Consider the following 24,726-nt stretch of genomic DNA (forward strand, 5'->3'; position numbering starts at 1 on the left):
GACCACACCAAGACACATCATCATCAAAATGCCAAAGGTTAAATACAAAGAGAGAATCTTAAAAGCAGCAAGAGAAAAGCAGTTTGTTGCCTACAAAGGAGCTCCCATAAGATTGTCAGCTAATTTCTCAAAAGAAACTTTGCAGGCTAGAAAGGAGTGGCAAGAGATATTCAAAGTGATGAAAACAACAACCTACAACCAAGACTACTCTATCCTGCAAAGCTATCATTTAGAATCGATGGACAGATCAAGAGTTTCCCAGACAAGAAAAAGCTAAAGGAGTTCATCACCACCAAACCAGTATTATATGAAATGTTGAAGGGTCTTCTTGAAGAAAAAAAAAAAAGATTAAAAAATTTGAACAATAAAATGGCAATAAATACATATCTATCAACAATTGAATCTACAAAAAAAATGAACAAGCAGAACAGAAACAGACTCATAGATACAGAGAATTTTTTGTTGGTTGCCAGAGGGGAGGATTATTGAGGGAATAGGTGAAAAAGGTGAAGGGATTAAGAAGTACAAATTAGCCCTGGCCAGTTTGGTTCAGTGGTTAGAGCGTCAGCCTGCGGTCCAGAGAGACCCGGGTTCGGTTCCCGCTAAGGGTACGTACCTCAGTTGCAGTTTGTCCCTGGCCCTGGTTGGCCGTGCAGGTGGCAGCCATTCAATGTGCCCCTTTCACATCGATGTCTCTCTCTCTCTCTCTCTCTTCCTCTCTCTCCCTCCCACTCTGTCTGAACAAAAAATGGAAGAATGTCCTCGGGTGAGGATTAAAAAAAAGTACAAATTGGTTGTTAGACTGACAAACCTCAAAGAGAAAGGAGGAGGGGGACGGGAAGAGATAAACCAAAGAACTTATATGCATATATGTAGTACAACCCATGGACACAGACAATAGTGTGAGGAAGGCAGGAGGGGGTCAACAGGGGGGAAAGGAGGGACATGTGTAATACATTCAACAATAAAGATGTTTAAAAAAAAATTCAAACAGCCAAAAAAAACCACAAATGTATTATCTTACAGTCTTGTAGGTCAGAAAGCCAACACAGATGTCTCTAGGCTAAAACCAAGGCCTCGGAGGGCTGTGTTCCTTCCGCCGGCTCGAGGGGAGATACGTTTCCTTGCCTTTTCCAGCTCCCAGAAGCTGCCTGCTTTCCTTGGCTCACAGAAAGTGCCAATCTCTTTCTCCATCTTCAAAACCAGCAACATACCATCTCTTCATCTCTCTGACCCTTCTTCTGAGGTCACATCTCCCTCTGACCACAGCCAGAAAAGGTTATCTGCTTTTAAGGACCCATGTGATTAGATTGGGCCCAGCTGGGCAACCCAGGATAATCTCCCCATCTCAAGGCCCTTAACTTAACACATCTGCCAAGTCCCTTGCGCCATTACGAAAACATATCTACCGGTTCTGGGATTAGATTGCAGACACCTTTGGGGACATTATTCTACCTACCACAATCTCTGTACATAAACCTCGAACACAGTGGTCCCCTGACAAGTATGGCACTGAATTGCCATCACAGTTCAGCTGCACCAGCCCCTGAATGCTTGATTATGTGGTCCTTCCACTGGCCTCGGATCATCATGTACATTAGTCTTGTGTCCCCAAGTTGACCAAGAGCTCTTGGAAGGAAACTGTCTCACCTTTTAATAGCCCCGAATTGTGACAGCGATAGTGTACGGTGAACACATAACGATGTCTAATAATATGGGGATCAAACAAAATTTGTATTTTATTTTCATTAATTTTTAAAATGTAACACCTATTTCAAAATAAAATAATACAAAAGGGTATAACATTAAAAATGCCACCCTGGCTGGTTTGGCTCAGCGGTTAGAGCGTTGGCCTGCGGTCCAGAGAGACCCAGGTTCGGTTCCCACTCAGGGCACGTACCTCGGTTGCAGTTTGTCCCCGACCCTGGTTGGGTCGTGCGGGTGGCAACCACTCGATGTGTCCCTTTCACGTCAATGTTTCTCTCTCTCTCCCTCCCTCCTACTCTATCTGAACAAAATATCAAAAAATGTCCTCGGGTGAGGATAAAAAAGTTTTTTCAATAAAAACCCCTTTCTTAAAAAAATAAAAATAAAAAATGCCTCTTTCCCCTACCTCCTAGTCATTTGGATCCTTCCAGAGATATTCTACGCATACGCAAGTATATACACATTAATTACTTGCCCCCCTCCTTTTCTGTAAACAGCAGCATCACATACAGTCCTTCCAATGCCTCACTCTTAGCAACGGAGACTGCTCCACAGCTATCCACAGTGCTCTCGTTCTCTTTTTATGGCTACATACTATTCCACTGTGCAGACACAGTATAATTCCTTCCTCCAGCCCCCACTGATAGACACTCTTTCGCTATCATGAACAGTTCTAAGTGGATACCTGTGAATTCATCTGAAGGATAAACTTCTGTAAGTGGTATTTCTGAGTCACACGAGACCGTGAGATTGACTAACTCTGGCTGGCAAGGTGCCCTCGGCAGGGAACTACACACTCACCAAGCTAGTCTGTGTGAGTTCTGTTTGCCCACATCTGAACAAACATGCATGGTTTTCAAACTGTTTATCTTCACCAATCCCAGACAGGTGAAATGTGGTATATTTCAGTGTAATTTCATTGATATGTTTTAAATGTGTGAGGTCAACCATTTTTTGTGTTTCATGAATTTATTTTATATGAGTTGTTTGTTCATATCCTTGGACCATTTTCCTATAAAGCTCTGTTCTTTTCTTTACTGACATGTAGTTCTTTATGCGTTAGGAAAATTAACCCTTAATACCTAACTTGAAGTGCAAATATATTTTTCCAGTTTGTAATCTGTCTTTCGTTTTGCTTTCAGGGCTTTTGCTACGCTGTTTTCAGGTAATGAATTTGATCGATCTTTCCTTATGGCTTCTAAGTTTTGCACCATCCTCAGAGCACCCCTTCCTACTGCTAAGTTATAAAACTGTTCTCCCTTGGACTATTCTAGAGATCTGTCATCTATGCGCAGTGAAAAGTTCTCTTCTGTGGTCATGAATTACATCCTGGCCATAATATGCATAATGGCCATAATGTATACACACCCCACAAAATTAACTTTTTGTTTTATCTTTATTGACTTTTTTTTTTTTTTAGAGAGAGAAGAAGGGAGAAGGAGAGAGATAGAAACATCCATGAGAGAGAACATCGACTGACCACCTCCTGCATGCCCCCTACTGGGGATCGGGCCCACAACCTGGGCATGTGCCCTGACCGGGAATTGAACCGGCGACCTCTTGATGCATGGATCAACGCTCAACCACTGAGCCACACAGGCCGGGCAAAAACAAAATTTAACTTTTTAAGTAACTTTTATCTTCTGATATTCAGCAGTTTATAAAGTACTGTCTTGTGACGGTCAGTGAGGCAGGCAGTGCAGGACTTCTTTGCCTTATGTTACAGAACAGGACACCAGTACCCGGAGAGGCTGAATGGCCATCGAAAGCCACGCAGTGTGGTCCACACTCTAACTGGGGACTCCCGACTGCCAGAAGTTGTTCTCGCCTCTCCCCACACTGCCTCTCTTAACAAAAAGATGACATCCACATGCACAAAAATCTTAAAAGACATCTCCAAAGTCATTTCTAAATAACTTCAAAAGAACGTCAATAACTTTTCTATTAAAAAAACAGTATTTACTTAAGTGGGTCACACAGTGGTCCAATTAAATGGTGACTCATCCTCAATGCCATACCAATGTTCTCACCACTTGACAGAAGTCCATGTTCCTACGGTGTGCCTATATTACCCTGCAAAATGTAACTGAAAAGAGATGGATAAAGTACAGCACTGGGAATACAATCAATTAATATTGCAATAACTGTGTACGGTGCCAGGTGGGTACTTGAGATAGTGGAAGAACCACTTTGTAAAGTACATGACTGTCTAACCACTATGCTGTACACCTGAAACTAATACAAAGTAATATTGAATGTCAACTATAATTGAAAAATAAAATAAAATAAAGAGAGGTAATATTCCCAGATCTCAAAGCTTCTGAGTGGATGGATCATGAAGAGCAGTGCTTCTCAATGTGGAGAGGGGAATGGAGGTGAGGTATATCCAAATCAGGTGGGATTTTTTTTTTCTTTCTTTATTGAATTTTAGAGAGAAACATCGATGAGAGAGAACATCAACTGGCCGCCTCCTGCATGCCCCCCACTGGGGACTGGGCCCACAGCCTGGACATGTGCCCTGACTGGGAATCGAACCGGCGACCTCTTGGTGCATGGGTCAACGCTCAACCACTGAGCCACACCAGCTAGGCAGCTCTTTTCAAACTATCACACACACCCCAGCCTTTGCCACCCTTCGCCCCCCAACAGTCCCACTCCAGGAATGCATCACATGCCCCCTCAAGTGTACTGATGATAGAAAATCTTTTGAAAGCCATTATTCCCAGGTCTGTATTTGCACAACCTCTATAATTCACACTCCTCTTTTCTCCAACCAACCCTGTGTCTCAATGCTTCTGCACACTCAGTGTCCAGTCGCCCTAACCAGGTTAGTGTTGAAACTCCCACCGCAGCTCTTTTGTGCCTCTTGTTCCCTATGATGTCCCTTCCACCTCCCCCACCCAACCCACCATGGTGGCTCCTTCCCATCCTGCAGGTCTTGGCTTAAATGCCACCTCCTCAGAGGGGCCTTCCCTGACCACCCACTAAAGCAAACTCCCCCAGTAAGACTCTATCTATCCTTTTATTTTTCTCCTTAGAATTGATCACAGGTTTTATTTTATCTGTTAATCTATTCTCTTGTTTCTTCTCAAAAGTCCCATGAGGGCAGGGACCTTGTCCAAATCATTCATATTTTATAACCCTAGCACTTAGCAGAGTGCCTGGCAGACAGCAGGTGCTACATAAATACTGGGTCCATTAAATTTGATTGAATTAGTCCCAGCTAATTTTCTCCATTTCTGCCTCACCACCAAGTTTCTAAGCAGCCAAACCACGTGGGCTGAGAGGATGGGCACAGGACCAACACCCGCTTCCCTGCCAGCCCGCCTCCTCCCACTCATGGATAACCACCCCTGTGAAAGAAACGACAGCTTTTAGCCAGTAAGAACCCAGAATGGAATGTCTTGAAGGCCACGTCTTCCTCTACTGTCTTCTATCTTTCCTCCTGACTAACTCCACTGCATCCTGGAGGATGAGACTGGGGCATAGTGTTCAAGTTACACCACTGATAGTCAACAGGAGCAATCAAACTAAAAATAGCTGATTATTAACTATGTGCCAGACACTGTGCGAAGCTTGTAATATGAATTATCTCATCTAATCCTCAAAGAAAACCCCACAAGCCAAGTCTTATTACCCCAATTTTACAAATACGGACAGAGTGCCCAAGGTCATACAGGAGCCAGGGTCCGAACCCAGGTAGCTGAACTCAGGAAAGCCCTCACTTAATAATCATATAGTAAAAAAAAAAAAAGCAAGCCCTGGCCAGTTTGGCTCAGCGGTTAGAGCGTCGGCCTGCGGTCCAGAGAGACCCGGGTTCGGTTCCCGCTAAGGGCACATACTTCGGTCGCAGTTTGTCCCCGGCCCTGGTTGGTCGTGAGGGTGGCAGCCACTCGATGTGTCCCTTCACGTCGATGTTTCTCTCTCTCTCTCCCTTCCTCTCTCTCCCTCCCACTCTATCTGTACAAAAAATGGAAAAATATCCTCGGGTGAGGATAAAAAAAAAAAAAAAAAAATCATATAGTAAAGCTAACATGGCATCCATGCCCTGGCTGGTTTGGCTCAGCGGTGATAGCATCGGCCTGCGGTCCAGAGACCCAGGTTCGGTTCCCGCTAAGGGCACGTACCTCGGTTGCAGTTTGTCCCCAGCCCTGGTTGGGTCGTGCGGGTGGCAGCCACTCAATGTGTCCCTTTCACGTCGATGTTTCTCTCTCTCTCTCTCTTCTTCTCTCTCTCCCGCTCTATCTGAACAAAAAATTAAAAAATGTCGAGTGAGGATAAAAAAAAATAGATGCTTATGATAGCAACTAGTGGAGAATGCCAACCCATGAACTGAGTTATTAATGTCTTGAATGTCTTAGGGATGTGAGGTGGAAGCAGAGTTCTGCCTGTATATGAACTTGAGAACCATATATAGCCAAGGATCTGGAAATGACTTTCTCATCCCCGGAAAGGAGGTAATGCTGGGAAAAGTGTAATAAAAACCTCTTTAGGGTCTTTAGCTATAAAGGGTAACTAATGAAAAACTAGACAATAATGACATGTCAATTCAGTAATCACTGAGAGTCTAGTGTATGATCACCATTCTAGGTTTGGTCCTGGGAGGGGAATTGTTTTAATGTAACACTCTCTGAGTTCTGAGACCTAAAGATGTCCAGAGGCAGATATGAAACATTCGTTCAACTGTAATGCAAAGCTCACTGTATGTTTCAAAGGAAACAACACAGATCACAGGGCTACAGGGAGGAGGAGAACAGAGAGGGAGGGGCTTCATGGAAGAGGCAGAGTTTGATGAGTCGTCGGTGCTTATGTTAGGACACACCTGGGTGATCAAGAAGCAACACTACTTTCAGGAGATCGGGGGGTCCAAGCCTCCAGGAGTAGAGGGCCTGTGTTGGCAGAATATTCCAAGGAGGTATACTGCAAGAAGGTAATTTGGGAACAGTGAAACTATTCTGTATGATACTATAACATTGGACACATGTCATACATTTGTCAAAACCCATAGGGTGTATGAACCAATGAGTGAACCGTGATGTAAAAAGTGTGGACTTTGGGTGATGATGACGTGTCAGCGTAGGGTCAATTATTGTAATAACATATGTACCCTGATGCTGAGTTGATAATGGGGGAGGGGAGTCAGGTAGTATCTAAGAACTCCCCTCCTTGTTTTTTACCTCAGTTTTGCTGTGAACCTAAAACTACTCTAAAAGCTCAAGTCTATCCCAGCAGTTAGAGCATCAGCCCGCAGACCAGAGAGGCCCAGGTTCGGTCCCTGCTAAGGACACATACCTCAGATGCAGTTTGTCCCCGGCCCCAGTTGGGGTCGTGTGGGTGGTGACCAGACGATGTGTCTCTCTTACATCGATGTGTCTCTCTCTCTTTTCCTCCCTCTCTCCCTCCAGCTCTATCTGAAGATAAATGCAAAAATGTCCTTAGGTGAGGATAAAAAAACAAAATAAAATAAAATCTCAGTCTGTGTGTGTGTGTGTGTGTGTGTGTGTGTGTAAAGAAAAACTTCGACACAGAGCACAAGGGTAAAAGGCAGTCAAGGATGACTCACCAATGGGTGACTGGAAGAAGACTGGTGTCCCTGGCAGAGGGAGGAAGTTGAAAAGGGGGCCTATTTTTAGAGATAAGAGGGAAAGAAGATGAGTTCAGTTGGGAAAAAGCCGGGATGGCGTCGGACATCCACATGGAACAGTCTTCAGACATTTGGGGGTGAGGCTGAGATGAGGAAGGGGGCAGGGGCTAGGCTGGAGTGGCCCATGGGCAGAGTGTCGCCCTGCGCACCAAAAGGCTGCTGGTCCGATTCCCAGTCAGGGCATATACCTGGCTGCGGGTTTGATTCCAGGCTAGGGCCCCTCCAGAGGGCAGCCGATGTCTCTCTCTCCCTCTCTCCCTCTCCTCCCTCTCTCCCTCTCCCCCCACCCCCAGCACGTCCTCAAGTGAGGATTCAAAAACAGAAAAGGGTTCAGGTATGCAAATTAGAGACTACAGTCAGCATCCAGTGTTCCTCTTTCAAGCTGAGTGATGAATTCTCTTCCGAAAGGAAGAGCGTTGTGACACTCTGGAAATGACAACCTTCCACAAAGACGCAGCCTCTGTCGCAACGAGCTGCCGCTGGGGAGGCAATTTCGGTCACCTGAGAGAACAGCAACCCAGGAATCACGACACGTTGATCAAGTTCAAACCTGCCCCAAGTGACATCAGTCCAGAGACGCGAGCTGGCTAGTCATCTGAGGAGCAAGCAAGAGGAGAGGCTGCGGTTTTGCGCAAGGTTTCCCGCTTTCATTTGTCGGGGGGACTCGGTGAATGGGAAAGGCAGTGAAGCTGTTCCACCCCAACAGCCTAACTCCGCATTCTTCGTCTGCTCTTCGCCAAGGGAAGTCATGTAACTGCTCTGGGCCTCAGTTTCCCCATCAGTAACAAGGGGATAACTGCCGACTTCATGGATCTGCTGTAAAGATTAGATGAGCAAGCCCTGGCTGGTTTGGCTCAGCGGTTAGAGCATCAGCCTGCGTCCAGAGAGACCTGGGTTCGGTTCCTGCTGAGGGCATGTACCTCAGTTGCAGTTTGTCCCGGCCCTGGTTGGTTGTGCGGGTGGCAGCCACTCAATGTGTCCCTTTCATGTCGATGTTTCTCTCTCTCTCTTCCTCTCCCTCCCTCCCACTCTATCTGTACAAAAAATGGAAAAGTGTCCTCGGGTGAGGATTAAAAAAAAAAAAGATTAGATGAGCAAATACAGAGGTGTGTGCTCGGACCTCACTGTCCGCTACTGTCAGTACCCAGAACCCAGTCTAGACTTTTCCAAGATCCCTGAGGGGAAAACTGCTGAGGTCTCTTCCTCAAGATCACAGAGCACTTAATCCTTTAAACAAATTATCTTCAAGTACAGTCCTCCCTCGTTTATTGCGGTTAATCCGTTCCAACTCTAGCGGTTGCACCTGGCGTTGAAGGATTCCTGGGGTGTGGATACATAGGCCTACAGTCCATACATACAGTAATTTATTTTTAATTGTAATACAGGAGTATATAATTGACTCAGACAACTGAGCGTGCTGTATCATTTTCAGTGTCTCGATCAACTTTTTAATGAATATATTTGAAAAAACTGTGATAGAGTAAAGCCATGAAAGTCGAAGCGCGAAGTGGCAAGGGACGACTGTATCTGTTTTGTCAATGGAACTGTAATATTTACAGGAGCAGAATATTTTAGATCTTGACGCTCTGAAACTCAGCCCAAACATGAAACACACACCTCGGCCTTTCCCTTGCAGCAGATCATTTACCCATGATGTCCACTGCCTGGCCTTGACCCATGAAAGCTAAGACAAGACATTAAGAAAGTCCTTTTAGCCCTGGCCAGTTTGGCTCTGCGGTTAGAGCATCGATCCATGGACCAGAGAGACCCAGGTTCAGTTCCCGCTAAGAGCACGTACCTCGGCCTGGTTGGAGTTGTGTGGGTGGCGACCATGTGTCTCTCTCACATCGATGTTTCTCTCTCTCCTCCTCCTCCTCTCTCTCTCCCTCCCACTCTATCTTAAGATGGATGCAAAAATGTACTTGGGTGAGGATAAAAAACAAAAAAGGAAGACAGCTTAAGAGAACTGTGGGACGACTGGAAACATAATAATATTTGCATCATAGGAGTCCCCAAAGAAGAAGAAAATGAGCAAGGATTAGAGAATATATTTGAAGAAATAGTGATAGGAAACTTCCGTAATTTGGTGAAGGAAGAAGGCATTCAAGTTCAAGAAGCACAGAGAGCCCCAAGTAAGAAGAACCCAAACAAGCCCACACCAAGACACATAGTAATTAAAATGCCAAAAATTAAAGACAAAGAGAGAATCCAAAAAGCAGCAAGAGATAAGCAACAGGTTACCTACAAAGGAACCCCCATTAGGCTATCAGTTGACTTCTCAAAAGAAACATTCCATTCCAGAATGGATTGGCATGAAGTAATCAAAGTCATGAAAAACAAGGATCTGAATCCAATACTACTCTATACAGCAAGGCTATCATTCAAAATAGGTCAAATAAAGAGCTTCCCAGACAAAAAGGGCTAAGGAAATATATTACCACCAAACCAGCACTGCAAGAAATGTTAAAAGTACTGCTGTAATTAGTAGGAGAAATAGAAAGAAAAATATAACCACAATAAACAAAAATGGCAATAAATAAGTACATATCAATAATCACCTTAAATGTAAATGGTTTGAATGCTCCAACAAAAAGTAGCTGACTGGATAAGAAAGCATAACTCACATATATGTTGTTTACAAGAGACCCAGCTCACAACAAAAGACTCACATAGGTTAAAAGTGAAGGGGTGGGAAACAATCTTCCAAGCAAACGGAAAGGAAGAAAAAAGCTGGGGTGCAATACTCATATCTGATAAAAGAGATTTCAAAATGAAGGCCATAACTAGAGACAAAGAAGGCCACTACATAATATTGAAAGAATCTATCCAGTAGGAAGATATAACCTTGGTAAACATATATGCACCCAATATAGGAGCACCAAAATATATTAAAAATCTTCCGGAGGACTTCAAAGGAGAAATTAAGAGCAATACAATCATAGCAGGGGACTTCAACACCCTGCTCACATCACTGGATAGATCCTCTAGACAAAAAAATGAACAAGGAAACAGAGACTCTAAATGAAGCACTAGATCAAATGGATTTAATGGATATCTACAGAGAATTACACCCTAAAACGTCAGAATTCACATTCTTCCCAAGTACACATGGAATATTCTCAAAGATAGACCACATGTTAGGACACTAAGTCTCTACAAGTTTAAGAAGATTGAAATCATATCAAGCATCTTCTCAGATCACAACATGAAACTAGAAATCAATTGCAACAAGAATTTGCAAAGACATTTGAACGCATGGAGGCTAAATAGCATTGTTATTAAACAATGAATGGGTTACCGAGGAGATCAAGGAAGAAATTAAAAACTTCCTGGAAACCAATGAAAATGAACACACAACAACACAAAATCTATGGTATGCAATGAAAGCAGTTCTGAGAGGGAAGTTCATAGCACTACAGGCCTACCTCAAGAAACAAGAAAAATCTCTATTAGACTATCTAAACTCACAACTTAAAGAACTAGAAAGCAAACAAAAATAAAACCCCAGGCCAAGTATAAGGAAGGAAATAGTAAAGATCAGAACAAAAATAAATGACATAAAGACCAAAAAAACATTTCAAAGGATCAGTGGAACAAAGAGGTGGTTTTTCGAAAAGATAAACAGGATTGATGGACCCTTAGCTAGACTCACCAAGAAACAAATAGAGAGAACCCAAATACACAAAATCAGAAATGAAGGAGGAGAAGTAACAACTGACACCATCGAAATACAAAGGATCGTTAACAAATATTATGAACAATTATACGGCAACAAATTTGACAATCTAAACAAAATGGACAAATTTCTAGAAACACACAGCCTCCCAAAACTGAACCAGGAAGAGATAGAAAACTTGAATAGACCAAAAACAACTAAGGAAATTGAAGATGTAATCAAGACTCTTCTAGCAAACAAAAGCCCAGGCCCGGACGGCTTCACGAGGGAGTTTTACCTAACATTCAAAGAATAACTAACACCCATTCTCCTCAAACTATTCCAAAAAATTCAAGAAGGAAGATTCCCAAACTCATTTTATGAGGCCAGCATAATTCTAATTCCAAAATCAGAAAAAGACACTACAAAGAAAAAAAACTATAGGCCAAAAGCCCTGATGAACATAGATGCCAAAATCCTTAACAAAATACTAGCAAATCGGATCCAGCAATACATCAAAAAAATTATTCACCATGACCATGTGGGATTCATCCCAGGGATGCAAGGCTGGTACAATATTCACAAATCAATAAATGTGATACAGCACATAAACAAAATGAAAGATAAAAACCACATGATCATATCAATAGATGCTGAAAAAGCATTCAACAAAATCCAGCACCCATTTCTGGTAAAAATGCTCAGCAATGTGGGAATAGAAGGATCATATCTCGACATAATAAAGGCCATATATGAAAGACCTACAGCTAACATCATACTCAATGGGCAAAAACTAAAAGCATTTTCCTTAAGAACAGGAACAAGACAGGGATGCCCACTTTCACCACTCTTATTTAACATAGTCTTAGCCACAGCAATTAGACATGAAGGAAAAATAAAAGGGATCCAAATTGGAAAGGAGGAAGTGAAACTGTCATTATTTGCAGATGCCATGATATTATACATAGAAAACTCTAAAGATTCCATCAAAAATCTACTAGACTTAATAAATGAATTTGGCAGAGTAGCGGGATACAAAATTAACAGCAGATACAGAAATCGACGGCATTCTTATACACCAATGTTGAATTAACAGAAAGAGAAACTAAAAAGACAATCCCATTTACCATCGTGGCAAAAAAATTAAGATACCTAGGAATAAAATTAACCAAAGAAGTAAAGGATCTATTTGCAGAAAACTACAGGACATTGAAAAAAGAAATAGAAGAAGATCTAAAAAGTGGAAGCATATACCTTGTTCATGGATTGGAAGAATTAACATCGTTAAAATGTCCATACTACCCAAGGAAATCTATAGATTCAATGCATTCCCCATCAAAATACCAATGACATATTTCACAGAACTAGAACAAATACTTCAAAAGTTCATATGGAACCAAAAAAGACCCCAAATAGCCACAGCAATCTTGACAAAGAAGAACAAAGTAGGTGGGATCACAATACTGGATATCAGGTTATACTACAAAGCCACTGTAATCAAAACAACCTGCTACTGGCACAAGAACAAGCATATAGATCAATGGAGCAGAGAACCTGGAAGTTGACCAAAGACATTATGCTCAATTAATATTTGACAAAGGTGGCAAGAGTATACAATGGAGTAAAGACAGCTTCTTTAATAAATGGTACATACAAAAAAAAATGAAACTAGACCATCAACTTACACAATACACAAGAATAAACCCAAAATGCATAAAAGACTTAAATGTGACTCATGAATCCGTAAAAATCCTAGAAGAAAATGTAGGCAACAAAATTTCAGACATCATATGCAGCAGAATTTTCACTGATACATCCCCTAAGGCAACAGAAACAAAGGAGAAAATTAACACATGGGCCTACATCAAACTAAAAACCTTCTGCACAGCAAAAGAAACAATCATCAAAATGGAAAGGCAACCCACTGTATGGGAGAGCATAACTGACAATGATACATCAGATAAGGGATTAATTTCCAAAATATATAGAGTGCTCATACAATTCAACAAAAGGAAGACAAAAATCCAATTAAAATATGGGCAGAGGACCTAAAGAGACACCTCTCCAAACAAGACATACAAATGGCCAAGAGACATGTGAAGAAATGTTCAACATCACTAATCATCAGAGAGATGCAAATTAAAACAACAATGAGGTATCACCTCACACCTTTCAGAATGGCTGCCATCAACAAATCATCAAACAACAAGTGTTGGGGAGGGTGTGGAGAAAAGGGAACTTTAGCACACTGCTGGTGGGAATGCAGAATGGTGCAGCCACTATGGAAAACACTATGGTGTTACCTTAAAAACTTAAAAATTGAACTGCCATTTGACCCAGTGATCCCACTTCTAGGAATATACCCTAAGAAGCCTGAAACACCAATCAGAAAGAATATATGTACCACCATGTTCATAGCAGCACTATTTACAATAGCTAAGATCTGGAAACAGCCCAAGTGTCCATCAGTAGACGAATGGATAAAAAAGCTGTGGTACATATACACAATGGAGTACTATGCAGCTGTAAGAAAGAAAGATCGCTTATCCTTTGAGACAACATAGAGGGAGCTGGAAAGTATTATCCTAAGCAAAACAAGCCAAGCAGAGAACGACAAATATCACGTGATCTCACTTATTTGCAGAATATAATGAACATAACAGTCTGAGGAACAGGGTAGACCCAGAGACGTGTAAGTAGGGTACAGAAGAGGGAGTGGGTAGGGGAGGAAGAGATAAACCACAGAACTTATATGCATGTACACATAACCAATGGACATGGACAACAAAGCTGTGGACTTGGGGGGGGCAGGGGAAGAGGGTGTCAATGGGGTAAAAAGGAGAAACAGCTGTAACAAAAATAAATTAATTAAAAAAAAAAAAAAGTAGGTAAAACGCCAAAGTTATGATTTCTTAGCCATTTGCCTGAAGTACCGCCTGTAACTCAAGGGCATTTGACACATGTTATCTGCAGGCTTAGTTTGGCAAAGTTCTCAAAACAGAGGTCATCATTTTTCAATGCTTCCCAACCACCAGGAAAATGAGCTAGCTAAAAAAAGCCAGCATCTAGTCTGCACCTCCTTATAAATCATTACATTGATTTCCTGAATTATCACGTGCGTTCGGGCAGGAGTCCAGATCTCAGGGTCTGAGCATCCATAGATAGCTGATCAAAGGGCTCCGGTCTCCTGCTCTGAGACACCAGAACCCAGAGCTATGGTGACACTGCTCCCCAACCCAGGAAGTGACCCGGGGTGCTGCGGGAAGAGCTGCCTTCTCCCAACCCTTCCAAAAACCACTCTATGATGAGAAGAGCTGCTGTCAGTAAGAAAGGGGAAGGTAATCATGTAACAGCAAACCCTTTTTTGTGTGCTTGCCTTTATCATTTCTAAGGAGCATAAGTTCCCTTCATACAAAGCCCCATGTTCTGCTCTGCACTTTGAACCCTTTGGGTTTGTAAGTTTGAGAGAGGAAGTGGAAATATCCAGAGCCATGGAGGGAAAAGACTCTGGTGCTCAAGGGAAAGCAAGGAGAGGGAGGGGCAGGGCTGAGAGGCAGAGAGCGGGACCCAGAAGACCCATGAGACTGTAGAAGGTGAAGAGCCCCCATAAGATGACATCTCCACCAACCTAGGGAAGTTCACTGAACCAGCAGAGCGTGTGGTGGGGTGAATTTCTCCACCACTATGTCAGAGCTGACACCAGGGTGAAACAGAAACAGCACATGAGCCTTAAAAGAGTGCTCTGGCCCTGGCCGGTTTGGCTCAGTGGTTAGAGTGTCGGCCCACAGACCAACGAGTCTCGGGTTCGACTCTGGTCAAGGGCACGTACTTAGTTGCGGTTCATCCCCAGCTCTGGTCAGGGTCATGCGGGAGGCAACCAGTCCATGTGTCCCTCTCATGATGATATTTCTCTCTCTCCCCCACCCCCTCCTTCCCACTCTGTCTGAAGAGTAAAAAAAAAAAAGAGTACTCCGGCTGCCTTTGGGAAACTGGACCAGAGGGGAGGAAATGGAATGAGAGAGGATGGACCAGAAGCTAATGTCAAAGTGCATGACAGAAGCTTGAGCTACGGGGGCGAGGAGGTGGGTAGACAGAGTGGGACAGTCAACCAAGACCTTGAGACAGCTCAGATGTGGGGTGAAGATGAGAAATGGCCCTGTGTGTCTGGCCTGGACAAATGAGTGGATGGCCGTAAGAATTTATTCTGATGGGGAAGGCTGGAGTAGAATGTATTGGGAGTGGGGAGTGGAGGAAGAATGACCAAGAAGCTACAGAAGTTCAAGTTCTGAGCACCTCCATGGTCTTGTACCTCATTCTGCATTCACAATGCTGAGTTCTTTTTCTCCAAGGGGACTCCAAACTGCCTAAGTGTTAGGCCCCACAAAACCAAGCAGGAGATGATAAAAAGAGTTGGACCCATAAATTTAAGATGTTGTGACATACTCAAGGGGCCATGGTCAAATCCAATGCTAAATGTATAAACCTGGGCTCATGAGAGAGCTGGACATCTGCATCAAGAAATTAGTGGTTTAAAGTCACAGAAATGAATAAAACCAGCATATCCAGTGTCTGTCACTGCACCTGGATCACCTGGGAATTAAGATACAAATTCCCAGGTCTATCCTAGACCTAATAAATTAGAGTATCTAGAAAGTGAGGTCCAGAAATCTGCATTAACAAGGTTCCCAGAGAATTTTTATGCATAAAAATGTATGAAAACCACAGATCTAGTTAGAAAGTGGACAAAAAAGGAAGAGGACCCCGGACCAGCTCTGAAGAGCTGCCAACTGGGACGGTCAGGAGGAAGTGGAGACACAGGCAAGGAAGGGACAGCACAAGTGGCCAGAGAAGCAGAGGAAAGCTGTGGAGTCGAGTGTTGGAGAGGAGGGGTGCTGGGAGGTTGGATCAGAGCACGGGATGGAACCAGAGCCAGGCCAGCCGCTGAGCAAAGTGCACCGGCAGAAATCCTGGCCAGGCGGCGGGTCCAAGACGGCAGCACAGAAGACCCTGAACTCCCTCCCTCTCACGAACACACCAAATATACACCTACATACAGAGCAAGTCCTTCTGGAAAAAAAACACACAGAAATCCCAGCCAGAGGCACAGAGGAGGGGCTGGAGATCCTGCAGCCCCTGGGAGGTGAGGGAAGGGCCAGTGGCTCTGAGATTCCAAGCTGTTGCCTCCGAGTTGGCTGTGCTGTCCTTACAATGAGCCCCCACTGCCAAGGCTAACTGCAGAGGGGTGGCCCTTCCTTATAACCAGCAGTAGCTAAAGCACAAAGGCACGAATTAGAAAATACTATAAATCTTGGGGGGGAGGAGGAGGAAGCCTTTCAAAGTCCTTAGGAATCTGCCACCAACAATGCATTGGGACTCCCAGTAGCTGATTTTAACTGAGCAAAATCCAAATCGACATATTACTTCTGATCCCCCTTCCTTAAGGGTTTTATCTCTCTCTCTCTCTCTCTCTGTCTATCTCTCTTATTTCTGAAGCCATCAGAAATAGATTCTGCCCTGAGATGGCAAAACTGGGCTCGATGGGGTCAGGGCTCCAAGCCCAGCCCTTGTGGCTGTGTAGCAAAAAGTGGTCACAGAACCGGAGTGCAGGGAGTTCAGGAAACCCAGGTGTCCTCTGTGGACAGGAGACGTGCTGGTGAAAACGAGGATAAGAGCATACAACATACAAGATGAGTAGACAGTCCCACGAGGTTCCCACGGCACTTAGTGGACAGACAACTGGAGTTGTGCTGTGCTTAAGAGATAAGCTGGGCAGCCCTGGCCAGTTTTTCTCAGTGGTTAGAGCAACAGCCCAAGGACTAGAGGGTCTTGGGTTCGATACCTGGCCCTGATCGGGGTAATGTGGAAGGCAACCAATCAATGTGTCTGTCTCACATCAGTGTTTTTCTCTCTCTCTTCCACTCTATCTAAAAATCATTGGAAAAAACATCCTCAGGTGAAGATTAACAACAACAAACAAACAAAAGACAAAGAGAAATTTCTCTGGGTGGTGGGCACACAGTGCAATATACAGATTTTGTATCATGGAAATGTACACTTGAAACCCATATAATCCTATTAACCAATGTCACCCTGATAAATTTATTTATTTATTTATTTTTATCCTCACCCGAGGACATTTTTTCATTTTTTGTTCACATAGAGTGGGAGGGAAAGAGAGAGAAACATCAACGTGAAAGGTACACATCGAGTGGCTGCCACCCACAGGACCCAACCAGGGCCGGGGACAAACTGCAACCGAGACACGTGCCCTTAGCGGGAACCGAACCCGGGTCTCTCTGGACCGCAGGCCGACACTCTAAACGCTGAACCAAACCGGCCAGGGCACCCTGATAAATTTAATAATAAATAGATAAATAAAAGAAGAGAAACAAAAATAGAGATTATTAGAATAGAATAGTCATAACTAACCTTTCTTCCCACCACGGGTGACCCTTTAAGAGTCTAAAGTAGCCCTGGCCGGTTTGGCTCAGCGGTTAGAGCGTTGGTCTGCGGTCCGGAGAGACCCAGGTTCGGTTCCCACTAAGGGCACACACCTCGGTTACAATTTGTCCCCGGCCCTGGTTGGGTTGTGCGGGTGGCAGCCACTCAATGTGTCCCTTTCGTGTCAGTGTTTCTCTCTCTCTCTCTCCTTCTCTCTCCCTCCCACTCTATCTGAACAAAAAAAAAAAAGGAAAAATGTCCTCGGGTGAGGATAAAAAAAAAGAGAGAGTCTAAAGTAAGCTGTGGCTTCTCTCTGCCACAACAGCGCGCTTTTGCACATGGGTATAAAATCATACATTTTCAGGAGGTTCAGACTCCCTAAAGCCTATGTCTGTGTTTCCAGGGTCAAAATCTCTGAGCCCTACCACAAGCTTTATATTCATTTATTTTGTTTTGAGAGTACATTTATTAAAGCTGGGGACAGTGAAACGAAGAAAGGGCATTAGGGTAAAGAAGCAACAGGAGACAGCCTAGGTGGTGCCCTGCTTCGGCGCTCTAGAAGTGTTACAGGAAAGGGGTGAGCCAAGGAGGGGTTGCGTTTAGCTCACTGAAAAGTCAGAAAGGGGGCCTTGGAGACAGGTTCAGGAGGTAAGCCCAGGACAAGCTGCCGCTGCCCTCACAAGTCTTGTGAGGATCCTTAGAATTTAGGGAGAGAAGGTAAAGATACACACCTGGGTAAGAAAGGCACAGGCGTGCTTCAGAGAGAGCCAACCCTACCATATCATTTAAAAATTAACAGAGAATGCAGCAGATATGTCCACAGAATCACAAAACCTTAAGCAAAGTTGAATCATTTACAGAATTAAAAGCATCTCCTCTGCAGAGACTGGGAGAAGCGACAGGTTACTAGGAGAAAATAAATGAAAATGCCAATTAAGAGTTGCCCTTGCCTGAGGCCTGGCTGAGCCCCTTACCTACATTCACAGGGGAATAGTTGAGAGTACCACTCCAGAGCAAGGCTGCCTAGTTCAGATCTTGGCTCCATCATTTCCTATTTGTCTGACTTGGGCTCTGTGCCTCAGTTTCTTTATCTGTAAAATAAAGGCAAGAAGGCTAAAAATGGTACTTATCTCAAGGATCGTTACTATGCATAGCGGTTGAAACAGGGTCTGGCTATTATGGAAATTTGTGACCAATTTGCTGGGTGGTTAAAATTGTGAGCTGAAGAGTTTAGGAAAATCATAAATATCATGATGCCTTAGTTTCCCCAGTTTAAATAGAATCTGCTTCATAAATTGGTTGTGAGGATTAATGAGACTGTCACATAAAAACTCTTCTCACAATGCCTAGCATATCACAAGTGCTCAGTAAATTTCAGCTATTGTCAATAATTCTGGGGGATAAGAACTGTAATTACCTTAATTTATTTCTGAATAAAAGATAAATAAGATCGTCCTGGCTGGTTAGAGCATCGGCCTGCGGTCCAGAGAGACCCGGGTTCGGTTCCCGCTAAGGGTACGTACCTCGGTTGCAGTTTGCCCCCACAAACTGGTTGGGTCGTGTGGGTGGCAACCACCCGATGTGTCCCTTTCACGTTGATGTTTCTCTCTCTCTCTCTCCCTCCCACTCTATCTGAACAAAAAATGGAAAAAAGGTCCTCGGGTAAGGATAAAAACAAAAAAAAAGGATAAATATAAGACTTAGATTAAGTGCCCTGTTGATAGCACCTCAGCTAGCAAATGATTGTGGCAAGATTTCATCTCTGATGAGTCTGAAACCACTTGTAACCATTATCACATACAACTTCTTATTTGAACATGGGTTTGAGAACAAAAAAGGTGATTACTGCCTACTGGATTACTAAGAGAAAGAAAGAGGTTAGTCCAAACTTTGGGGTATTCTCCATGGAGGCCAATCATGACTTTGGCCCAAAGCCCTTCTTTGCCACACTTAAAAATGAAAGACTGTTGCCCTGGCTGAGTAGCTCCATTGGTTACAGCATTGTGCCCATACCCCAAGGTTTCGGGTTCGATCTCCAGTCAGGGCACATAAAAGCAGCAACCAATGAATGCATAAATAAGTGGAACAACAAACTGATGTGCTCCCCCCTTTTCTCTCTTCCTCTTTCTCTCTAAAAAATTACTAAATTTTTTAAAAATTGCCCAACCTGTGTGGCTCAGTAGTTGAGCATCAACCCATGCACCAAGAGGTCACTGGTTCAATTCCCAGTCAGGGCACATGCCCCGGTTGTGGGCCAAATCCCCAGTGGGGGGCATGCAGGAGGCAGCAGATAGATGTTCTCTCTCATTGATGTTTCCATCTCTCTCCCTCTCCCTTCCTCTCTCTCTAAAATCAATAAAGAAAAAAAGAAAAGAAATTACCTCTACAAAAAAGAAATGGAAGACAGCATAGGCTGAACCTTGCTCTCAACCAGTTTTAAGCCCTTCACAAGTGGTTGTTAAACCACAGCCCAAACTCAAAAAACAAGCCATTTCCCCAAATAGCTTACCTAACAAAGTGAACCCTTCAAAATGAAAGTAGAAATCTTAAGACTAAAAAAGATATCAAGGGTGCTCCAAAGTCACGTCCAACTGCTGCTACAGAACACCAACATTAGTCTTTAATTCACGCACTTTTATTTGGAAAAGAATGAAGGGGTTTATTCCTATTTTCTAGATATGAAGCTCCAGGAGGCCTCCCCATAAGTAAAACTCAAGAGGAAGTTCACACTACAGCCTAGCGTAGTGGGGAGAGAAGCAGTGAGTGCCAGTCAAGGGAGCCCTGGTTGTCACCCCACCAAATTAAAAGAGCGGGAGCCCTGGTGAGAAGCAGTGTCATTTGAACAGGTCTCCACTCTCGCAACACCAATTTCCTCACCTTCGTGAAACAGTAACCTCAAAAATGAGAATGAAACAGATGGGCAGAAGAAACAACATGATCCAATAAAATACAGTGCTAATCACGTTACTTCACATCTTCATATATTTACTTCCGGGTGTATTTTATTTCTGTATCTTTATTCATAACAGCCCCATACCTTTAAAAAAAAAAAAAAGCCTTTGGAACAGGCATGATTGGAAGTAATGGCAGAAGTAGCAGGAGCACCTCACCTCACCTCTGTTCTGGGACTGAGGAGTTCCAGCTAAACTTGGTCAAATGAAGAAGTCACTGGTGGCATCCACATCACCCGCTCTGACCCAGGGAAATGAGGGAGTTTATACATCCCAAGCCTATACCCATCCTACAGCCCCAAAGGTGGGGAGAACCCTACAGCAGGAGTCAGCAGCCCACAGGAATCTAGGCCTGTTTCTACACCCATCTGGCTGAATGACTCCCCTCCCATGGCCTTAATTACCCCCTCCCTAAAACGAAAGGTTCGCATAAGATCACATGAAAGCCTCCTGCCTGCTCTAAATGTCTAACTCCTTTCTTCTTACATGTAAACATGTCTTGCCCAAATAAAAACCCTTCGTTTTGTTAAAAAAGAAAAAACAGGCCCAAAATGGAGTCACTTATGCTAAGCCCACATCACCAAACCAAGACAATACTTAATTATAGTTTCAGCCTCTGCCAGGAGTGGAATCTTAGATCCGTCAATCCGGAATTACCTGGCCAGTACTAGTGAGATAAACTGCTTGACAGACCCCGCCTCCCCCTAAGGAAGGTGACCTTCCCACCAGCAAACCAATTTTTGCTGGCATACTTTCCGCATCCGTTCCCTTCTGCCTATAAAAGTCTTCCATTTTGTACAGCTCCTGGGGGCTCCTTTCCATCTGCCAGAAGGGATACCGCCCGATGCACGAATCATTGAATCAGGTCAATAATATCTTTAACATGTATGGAGTTGGCCCTGCCGGTGTTGAGCGTCGACCTCTGCACGGAGAGGTCACAGGCTGGATTTCTGCCAGGGCACATGCCTGGGTATCCGGCTCCATCCCCAGTGCGGGGCGTGCAGGAGGCAGCCAACGATGTTTCTCCCTCATTGATGTTTCTATCTTTCCCTCTCCCTTCCTCGCTCTCTAAAAATAAAAATTTTAAAAATATATTCAGTTGCATTTTTTTTTAACATTTCCAAGCAGGGCATGTTGCTCTAACTGCCATGAGCATTCCGCTCAATAATCCCTGTTCAGTCTTAAGCGCGATGCGTGGGAACTGGAAAACGGGCTGTTGCTTTCCGGCGGCACCACACCTGGCTCGGTCACCGTGGATTTTCTCGCAATCCCACAAGCCCACGAAAATCAAAACACAAACAAAAAAACAAACACCCTGCTACTCCTCCCAATTTCTAAAGCCAGAGCTACCCTTTCATGAATCAAAATAATACCCACCCAATCCCGGCCTGGTGTAAGGTGCCTCGGCACTTTTCCTGCCCTCCAGGACCCCGCCTCGCCCCACCCTCTCCTCCTTCCAGCCTGCAGCCTGGAGCGGCGTCCGCGCCCTCCTCCAGCCACCGACCGGGTCTTCCTCCCCGCACCCGCCCCCGGGGACCTGGGCGCACCGGGAAGGGCCCCGCGCCTCTGGAAAGGCGAGGGCGGACGACTCGTCCCCGGCTGTGGTCCCCACCCAGGCAGGTCTCCTGTCACTTACGCGCGGCAGCTCCAGCAGTCGGGCAGGGCAGCCCCGGCGCAGCGGAGTTTGCTGACTCAAAGGCCGGCGGCGGCGGCGAGCGCCCAGGAGCGCACCCGAGCGCAGCCCCGCGCTCCCCGCGCACGTCGCGGCCCTGCGCCCGCGCCCGCGCCCCGGGCCCGCCGCCGGACAACTGGCTTCCGCTGCGCCGGCCGCGGCCACTGCGCTGCCCAGGCCAGGTGCTGCTCGACGTCGCCCGCTGCGCCCCGCCCTCCGGCCCGCCCTCTGGAGATGGGCGGCCCCGCGCGACCCCTGGGCCGCAGAGAGCGGTGCAGCCGCGGGGGGGCGCCGGCGTTCCGGAGCCCGGGTCCCACCTCCGGGTCCCTGAAATCAGGCTAGGGAGAAAATACCCCAGCTCGCCGGGGTGCCGAAGGTGTACAGTGGCGCCCTTTGGAATCACCACTGGACAGCTACCTTGAGCTTGCTGACCCTGGCCCCTTACTTCTGGGGAGGATTGATGAACGGGGAGAGGGAGGGATAGATTATGTGATAAACAAGAATGATAGAATGTAACGGGTGGAATGTAGGTGGAGGGCATATGGGTATGTACTATAATAGTCTTTCAACATTTCTGTACGTTTAAAATATTGCACAATAAAACTTTGGGGGAAAAGAAATAAAATCTGTCAAGGGGTCTGAACCAGTAAATCATTTCCCAAACGGCACCTTGGGCTGTGTCTGACCCACCTATTTGCATGAAAAATAAATGACTGTTACTGGTTTATGTATTTACTATATATTCTCTTCTATTTTTTTTTTATCCTCACCCGAGGACACTTTTCCATATTTTGTTCAGATAGAGTGGGAGGGAGGGAGAGGGGGAGAGAGAGAGAGAGAGAGAGAGAGAGAGAGAGAGAGAGAGAGAGAGACATTGATGTGAAAGGGACACATCGAGTGGCTGCCACCTGCACGACCCAACCAGGGCCGGGACAGACTACAACCGAGGTACGCGCCCTTAGCGGGAACCAAACATGGGTCTCTCTGGACCGCAGGCCGACGCTCTAACCGCTGAGCCAAACCGGCTAGGACTCTTCTACTTTTTTTTTTATGTTTGCTGTAAAACTATGCCATGTTGCCTGCAGCAGCCTCATACATCTGATTGCATCGTTTTATCTTGTATTTGATTTAATCTCCTGTTGTTTTGTACAGTAACATGTAATACAGGCTTGTAGCCTTGGAGCAATAGGATATAGTATATAGCGTAGGTTATACCATCTAGGTTTGTGTAAATACACTATGACATTTGCACAAGGACGAAATCGCCTACCAACACGTTTATCAGAATGCATTCTGGTCATTAAGGGACTTATGACTGTAATCACTGAATTTGCTAGTTGGTGACTACATGGCAGAATAATAAACATAGACTAATATTTCAGTTTTTGACACAAATTTTCTCCTTAAATCTGGCTGCCAATTATCATTCAGGGCCATTCCAGGCCTAACTGAAAATGTACATGGCTGTCCTCCACATCTAAATCAATTTTGCATAACAAAACTCCAAAATCTGCAATATTATATCTTAAGTTCTTGAATCCTGAATTTACATCACTGAAACTGGAATCGGGTATTTAATTTCCTAAAATTGCACTCACGTCATAACACACAAGTGAATGTAAACATGATCACTTTTGAAAATCAAAGTGTATCTTTCAAATTCTTGTCTCTGTGCTCCACAAAGAAAAGTATTTTGACTGGAAAACAAAATGCAGCATGTGTCTAACTACGGTCCTTAGAGATTTTGCAAATTATAAATCTTTCTGAATTTATTATGGCGGAGAACACCATCTTACAACGGTGAGCAGAGCAACAAAAACCTTTGACAAGTCTATTGGAGGTCATTTAAATGTTAGAATTATGACCCTAACAGAAAGGAAGAATATGAAAAGAATTCAAAATAGAATGAAACAATAATGGATTATTTTAACCCATTCCATCAGTGTAGCAGCTGGGTGGCGTTTCTGGCTAAAGAATTGTAATGTGGCCCTGGCCGGCTTTGCTCAGTGGTTAGAGCGTTGGCCGGCGATCCAGAGAGACCCAGGTTCGGTTCCCACTAAGGGCATGTACCTTGGTTGCAGTTTGTCCCCGGCCCTGGTTGGGTTGTGCGGGTGGCAGCCACTCGACCTGTCCCTTTCATGTCGATGTTTCTCTCTCTCTCTCTCTCTCTCTCTCTCTCCCACTCTATCTGAACATAAAATGGAAAAATGTCCTCGGGTAAGGATTAAAAAAAAAAAAGAATTGTAATGTGCAACCTGAATCTAGGACACTGAGCTAGGTGACTGCTACCTTTTTTAGCTTATGATTTCTTGTTATACCATCAATGGGCAAGTAAACTGGGACTTTCTGGTGCTTAAGAAATCCTAGCCTGCTAACAAAATCACCATAAAATTGCTCTTAAGAAGAAATTCTTTTACCTGCCCAAATCCCACCTCAACAGTGACTTCTACATTTACTGGTTTTAAACCAAGCTTCACCATCTCTCACTCTGTGATCCTGGGAAAATAACAAACTTTCTGGGTCTCATTTTCCGGCCTGAAAAATGGGGACAATGATAATAGCACCAGCCTCATAGGGTTATTGTGGGGGTTAAGTGAAATAACTCAGGTAAAGCTCTTGGAACTGTATTAGGTACATAGTAAGTACTCAATCAATT

The 24,726-nt window shown here is 44.5% G+C and overlaps 1 protein-coding gene across 5 annotated transcripts in view; it reads right to left on the reverse strand.

Annotated features, from left to right (window-relative positions):
- SNX10 (sorting nexin 10) overlaps positions 1 to 22,114 on the reverse strand; it is a 78,651-nt gene extending 56,537 nt beyond the window's left edge. For 2 of the 5 annotated variants that reach the window (XM_036247010.1, XM_036247006.1), the window contains exon 1: positions 22,035 to 22,114. The gene's annotated coding sequence lies outside the window, so the exon portion shown is untranslated. Of the gene's footprint in view, positions 1 to 18,421; positions 18,539 to 21,945; positions 21,965 to 22,034 lie in introns of those variants that run through there. The other 3 variants (XM_036247007.1, XM_036247009.1, XM_036247008.1) reach the window with 3 other exon arrangements.
- Positions 22,115 to 24,726: the final 2,612 nt, after the last annotated feature.

This window comes from Molossus molossus, unplaced genomic scaffold (assembly GCF_014108415.1).
Source record: "Molossus molossus isolate mMolMol1 unplaced genomic scaffold, mMolMol1.p scaffold_m16_p_7, whole genome shotgun sequence".
Lineage (NCBI taxonomy): Eukaryota > Metazoa > Chordata > Mammalia > Chiroptera > Molossidae > Molossus > Molossus molossus.